The sequence below is a fragment of the Sapajus apella genome, unplaced genomic scaffold (genome assembly GCF_009761245.1).
Source record: "Sapajus apella isolate SASKATOON/1434 unplaced genomic scaffold, GSC_monkey_1.0 scaffold4, whole genome shotgun sequence".
Lineage (NCBI taxonomy): Eukaryota > Metazoa > Chordata > Mammalia > Primates > Cebidae > Sapajus > Sapajus apella.
In genome coordinates this window covers 51,125,904-51,132,797 of record NW_022436944.1, presented here as the reverse complement: position 1 = coordinate 51,132,797, position 6,894 = coordinate 51,125,904, and positions in this window count along the sequence as shown.

Here is a 6,894-nt window from a genome sequence, read left to right as displayed (position 1 = left end):
AAATGCCTATCAATGACAGACTGAATAAAGAAAATGTGGTATATATACACCATGGAATACTATGCAGCCATAAAAAAGAATGAGTTCATGCCTTTTGCCAGAACATGGATGGAGCTAGAGGCTATTGTCTTTAGCAAACTAATACAGGAACAGAAAACCAAATACTGAATGTTCTCACTTGCAAGTGGGAGCTAAATGATAAGAACTTATAAACACAACGGACACTGATGTCTGCTTGAGGGTGGAGGTTGGGAGGAAGGAGAGGAGCAGAAAAGGTAACTATTAAGTGGTGGGATTAATACCTAGGGATAAAATAATCTGTACCACAACTCCCTATGACACGAGTTCACCTTTGTAACAAACCCTTACATGTACCCCTAAACCTAAAACTTAAAAAAAAAAGAAACGAAAAATGGATGGCAAATCGTGCTTTTCATTCATTGATTTATCTAACCATACATTCATTCATGTATCAGCTATGTTTTCAGCCTCTACCTTATTTCACTTGGTCTAATGACCCTTGCTTCTGTGTAAAACAATTTGTATTTAGTTCATCTGCTTTCTCTAAAAGGCGCTGTTTTGCAATCTGTAAAGTTTCTGTAACAGACAGTCTCCTTAGCCTTCTAACTTCCCTTTGCTGGTTTTTGATATTTTCAACACTGGGGGAGTAGAAGTAGAAGTGGTAGTGAAGAAAGAGAGGATGTAGAGAATTTGTGGCTACGATGTAGTCGGGGTATGAATGGACTGGTCATTGGAGATCATGTTGGGGAGGGGGAAGTGTCTCTGTTGATTAATTTTGGCAAGAACTCAGGTGAGACTTTGACAAGCTAGGTTTATGTCCTGTGGTCCTGAGAGCCTCTCTGTATATAGTTAGCAGCGCATTCTCTTTGACTGGGAGGTCTGGCCAAAGGCAAGGTAGCTTTGAGTCTTTGGTGCCTTTTGCTTAGTATTTCCTCCCATTCTCCACCTGTTAGGTACACATTAGAATTGTATTTCTTGGACCTTATGTGGTTGCAAGGGCCACATGACTAATTCTATCCAATGAGCTGAGAGGAAAAGTGACCTGTGTCTCTTCTGGGCTGAAACATTTAATTGCAGGTGAGAGACCTTCCAGAACACTCCTTTTCTCTCCTCCATTGACAGTGGGCAATATTGGAATTGGCAGTTGCCCTGTTAGCCTGAATCCTGTGGTGAGAAGATCTGAGGAATAGCACCTCTCCCATCTGATCTGTGACGCACAGAGAATATGAATCAATAGCTTTGTTGTAACTAGCTACTAAAATTTTGGGATTGTACCATTCAGGACATAGGCATAGGCAAAGACTTCATGACTAAAATACCAAAAGCAATTGCAACAAAAGCCAAAAATGACAAATGGGATCTAATGAAACTAAAGAGCTTCTTCACAGAAAAAGAATCTATCAGAGTGAACAGGCAACCTACAGAATGGGAGAAAATTTTTTCAAACTATCCATCTGACAAAGGGCTAATATCCAGGATCTGTAAGGAACTTAAACAAATTTACATGAAATTAGCAAACAACCTCATCAAAAAGTGGGTGAAGGATATGAACAGACACTTCTCAAAAGAAAATATTTATGTGGCCAACAAATATATGAAAAAAAGCTCATTGTCACTGGTCATTAGAGAAATGCAAATCAAAACCGCATTGAGATACCATCTCACACCAGTTAGGACGGTGATCATTAAAAAGTTAGGAAACAACAGATGCTGGAGAGGATGTGGAAAAATAGGAACACTTGTAGACTGTTGGTGGGAGTGAAAATTAGTTCAACCATTGTGGAAGACAGTGTGGTGATTCCTCAAGGATCTAGAACCAGAAATACCATTTGACCCAGCAATCTCATTATTGGGTATATACCTAAAGGGTTATAAATCATTCTACTATTAAGACACATGCACATGTATGCTTATTGCGGGACTATCCACAATAGCAAAGACTTGGAACCAACCAAATGCCCACCAATGATAGACTGGATAAAGAAAATGTGGCACATATACACCATGGAATACTATACAGCCATAAAAAAGAATGAGTGCATGCCCTTTGCAGGGACATGGATGAAGCTGGAAACCATAATTCTCAGCAAACTAACACAGGTACAGAAAGCCAAACACACATGTTCTTATAAGTGGGAGTTGAACAATGAGAACACATAGACACAGGGAGGGGAACATCACACACCGGGGCCTGTCAGGTGATACAGGGCAGGGGGAGGGAGAACATTAGGACAAAAACCTAATGCATGCAGGGGTTAAAACCTAGATGATGGGTTGACGGGTGCCACAAACCACCATGGCACATGTATACCTATGCAACAAACCTGCACGTTCTGCACATGTATCTCACAACTCAAAGTATAATAATAAAAAATATTTAGGATTGTGTGTTACCAAGCAGTATCTAACCTTTACTTTCCTAAAAGAGATGATATCACTTCCAAGAATATGAAAATTGGCTCTTGGGATAGGAGAAAAAATTACAGTGTGTACATACCGTACATAAGCAGATATTTAGCATATTTGTGGTATTCAGATTTCATGGGGGAATGGGGGTAATGGAAAGATACTGGTCAAAGAGTATAAATTTTCACTTAGACAGGAGACGTAAGTTCTATAAATCCACTGAAAAGCATGGAGATGAGATTATAGTTAATAATAATGTACATTTGAAAATTGCTAAGAGAGTAGATTTTAAATGTTCCAGCCACAAAAAATGATAAATATATGAAGTGATGGATACGTTAATTAGTGTGATTTAATTTTTCCATGGTGTGTGTGTGTGTGTGTGTGTGTGTGTGTGCGCCCCATAAATATATATATATATATAATTTACATCGTGCCCCATAAATATATTTAATTTTTATTTGGCAACTAAAAATAATAAATTTTACAAACTAAATATCGTGGGTTGGGGGATCATGAAAAAATTTCTAAAAAGACTCTTTAAGGGAAGTGATAATGAGAAATCAGTTCAGAGACACTGGACTAGCTCAGCCTGAATGACAGAATTATAAAGCGCAGTGTCTGTGTTTTCTCTCTGCTGCTCCTTGTATCATTTTTTCCCCTCTTCTGTGTCTCCTCTTGTTGATACCCAGTGCCAAGATGAATATATGCCTGAAACTTTTAGGGTACACCTATTTTAACATTTTCTATTCCTTTGTTCTCATAAGCACTTTCTAATTTTCCAGGCATATTCCTGAATCCTGGCTTAGAAAAATTTGTTCGGCTTGTCCAGGGTCTACATGGTCTCTTGATTTCCCTTGAATAGAAAGGTTCTTAAAGTTTTCTTAATGGTCTTACAAGGAAAGGACAGTCAAAATGCATATGGGAAACTTCTAAAAGTTCCTCTGGCCTTGAGGAATAGTCAAGAAAGAAGTACATTTAATCTTTTGGTTAAGACATTGAGAATGTTGAGCTTAGTGTGTACACGAAATCCGATACAGCTTCTCTGTCATTGAGACCTGACTAAAAGCATAATTTTGAGTTGAGGGAAAAAGTGGTGTACACTAGCTTTGTAAGTACACAGAGGAGACAGGTGTCCATGGCGGCACCCCTGGACGACCTAATCTCCAACTGGAAAACATCATCTTTTGCAAGACAAAGGAATTGAGTCAGATATAAATGAGCCTCAAAGCTATTAAACAACCCAGTGAGGAGTAAGCCCCTACTTCCAAAGTAAAATTCTGGAGATGAGCCGGTGCTCAGGTGGACAGAAGGAGTGATGGGCACACTTCAAGGGGCTATTCTATTAGGTTTCCTTTCAACCTTTTCAAAAACAATAGTTTTTCATCTGCAAAACAGAGTAGGGGAAAAAACAGTTGTGCAGAAGTGGATTTAAAATCAAGCAAAAGGCAGGTCCTCCTCTTACTATATTGTCATGAGAAAGACATGGACCAGCTCTCTTTTGGAGATAGTCAGCATTCTGAGTAGCATGTCATATCGGGTCCCAGTTAGGGCATGGGACTTTGATGATGCCCTTCTGCCCATTCAGTTGATGTGTTGAGGCTTGAGTTGACCCCTTTGGCATGTAGTCATTGCTTAATAAATGTTTTTAAAATAAATGAATGTACCTGTCATCAACCATAACGATTCCCAGGGAAAACACCCAGACTGTGAAGGTGTCCTGCCCTGAAAGCAAGGGTGGGACGATAGGGGAATGGGCAGCAGGTGCCATGCTTCCTTTTTATCCTCATTTCCCACTACCCCCAATAAATTGGTGTTTTTTTTTTTTTTTTTTTTTTTTTTTTTTAAATATGCCTGGTGTTGAAAGCTTAAACAGTCGCCGTGGGTGGTGACTTCAGTTAAATTTGGGAGGCCCATTGAAACAGCTCTTCTATTTTCTATCCTGTAATACTTCAAATCATTCTTATACAGATTACAGTCTGTGGACCAGCAGCATCAGCTTCACCTGAGAGCTTGTTAGAAATGCAGAATCTCAGGCCAGGTCCCAGACCCACTGAATTTGAATCTATAGTTTATCAAGATCTCCAGGTGATTCAAAGCACATTAAAGTTTAAGAGGCCCTGATGTAATGATTATAAAGAGAATGTATTACCTCTTATAAGTAGTGAGACCTAAAGAGAAAGGCAAGGGTGTAGAAATAAGTAATTGTGGCCGGGCGCGGTGGCTCAAGCCTGTAATCCCAGCACTTTGGGAGGTCGAGGCAGGTGGATCACGAGGTCAAGAGATCGAGACCATCCTGGCCAACATGGTGAAACCCCGTCTCTACTAAAAATACAAAAATTAGCTGGGCATGGTGGCACATGCCTGTAATCCCAGCTACTTGGGAGGCTGAGGCAGGAGAATTGCTTGAACCCAGGAGGCGGAGGTTGCGGTGAGCCGAGATCGTGCCATTGCACTCCAGCCTGGGCAACAAGAGCGAAACTCCGTCTCAAAAAAAAAAAAAAAAAAAAAAAGAAGTAATTGTTCAGATATATGAGCCAGAAAAGAAAACCATTGTGTAGAGGGATGCCCCAGAGACCCCTGCCTCCACCTACTGAGCTAACAATTGGTATCCCTTCCCTTGGGAAGGACGACCCCATGTGACATGCTATTCATAATGCTGACTATATCCAAAAGAGAGCTGGTCCATGTCTTTATGATGACTATGCGGTAAGAGGACCTGCCTTTTGCTTGATTTTAAGTCCACTTCTGCACAACTGTTTTTTTTAACTGCCCTATTTTGCAGATGAAAAACTGTTGTTTTTGAAAAGGTTACAGGCAAACCTAATAGAATCTTTCTTAAAAAGAATTAAAGACTCCTTGATATAAAGAGAATATTTTTTATTTGAAATCCATTTTATAGCCAGAACATTTTCCTAATTGAACACTTCGTTGCTCACCTGAGCACAAGAATTACTCCGGTAACCAGATGTCTTATTGTAGGAATTAATAAGTGCTCATTAGAAACCCATGAAGTGCTATAGCTTACAGCGTGGTGGTTCTCAAACTTGAACATGCATCAGTATCACCTGGAGAGCTTGTTAAAACAGATTCCTGGGCGTCAGCTCCAGGGTTTCTGATTCAGTAAGTCCAGGTGAGGCCCAAGAATTTGCAATTCTAATACACAGGTGACACTGATAGCTGACGTTCCTGGTGCCAAGCATACTTTGAGAGCCACTATTACAGAGAATCTTCTTAGAAAAGACTGGGCTTTGCTCATTGAAGTGGGTGACTTCCATCCAACCCAGGAGCCAGCTTTGGCCTTTGGCTTGATTTCATTTATATTGCTAACTTACTGTTCGTTACTGCAGCTTCAGCCCAGAAAATAAGATTTCTGTTGGGAGGGGTTCTGATAGAGACAGTTTTCTTTCAAATTTTTTTCTCACTCTGTTTTATTGTAGTAAATGCTCTGATCTTTATGGGTACATTGCTTCCCATAATATGGACTCTATTTTTTTTAGCGTTCTTTACACCTGAATGTGGCCACGTGACTAAGTTCTAGTCAATTACATGTGGGCAGAAGGGATGAGGGCAACTCCCATGTCATACCTTAAAAGGAAAAGAACAGCCGGGCGCAGTGGCTCATGCCTGTAGTCCCAGCACTTTGAGAGGCTGAGGCAGGTGGATCACCAGGTCAGGAGATTGAAACCATCCTGGCTAACATGGTGAATCCCCATCTCTACTAAAAATACAAAAAAGTTAGCCAGGCATTGTGGCACTACGTCTATAGTCGCACCTACTGGGGAGGCTGAGGCAGGAGAATTGCTTGAACCTGGGAGACAGAGGGCACAATGAGCCAAGATTGCACCACTGCACTGCAGCCTGGGCGACAGAGCGAGACTCCGTCTCAAAAAAAACTCTTTCATTCTCCTGTCCCCATTTTTATGCGACGGTTGTGGACTGTGGGCCAAGAGGAAAAGCCAACAAGATATGCTAGAGGAAGAAGAGGGAGGGAGACTACCTGAAACTATGGCCACCATACCACTCTGACTGCTAATGCCTGGGCTGTTAGGTTAGAAATAACCACCTTTTCATTGAGGCCACTGTTATTTTGGGTCTATGATATGGAAGTCCAACTGATAGTCTAACTAAAACGAGGGGATGCTGTGACTATTCCATTTGTTGGAGAGAGCTTCTGAAGAATTTGTCAGGATAAAGAATCATTAAAGGGCTTGAATGAGCAGCAGGGAGGACTTATTCTCTGTTTTGTTTTTTTCATCTTTGTATGTTCAGAAGAAAAAAGTACCTATTCGCCTCAAAAACTAGTTATGAAAAAGAGGAGGATGAGGCTGATAAAATGTCTTAAGAAGCTTCATGCTAATCCAGACCAAATCTCATGGAAAGAGGACCTGAGCACGCCATGTCTCTTATCTATGCTCTCTTCAGGCCAAGAGCAATGCTTGTAGGGTAGACCTACAGAACTGTCAA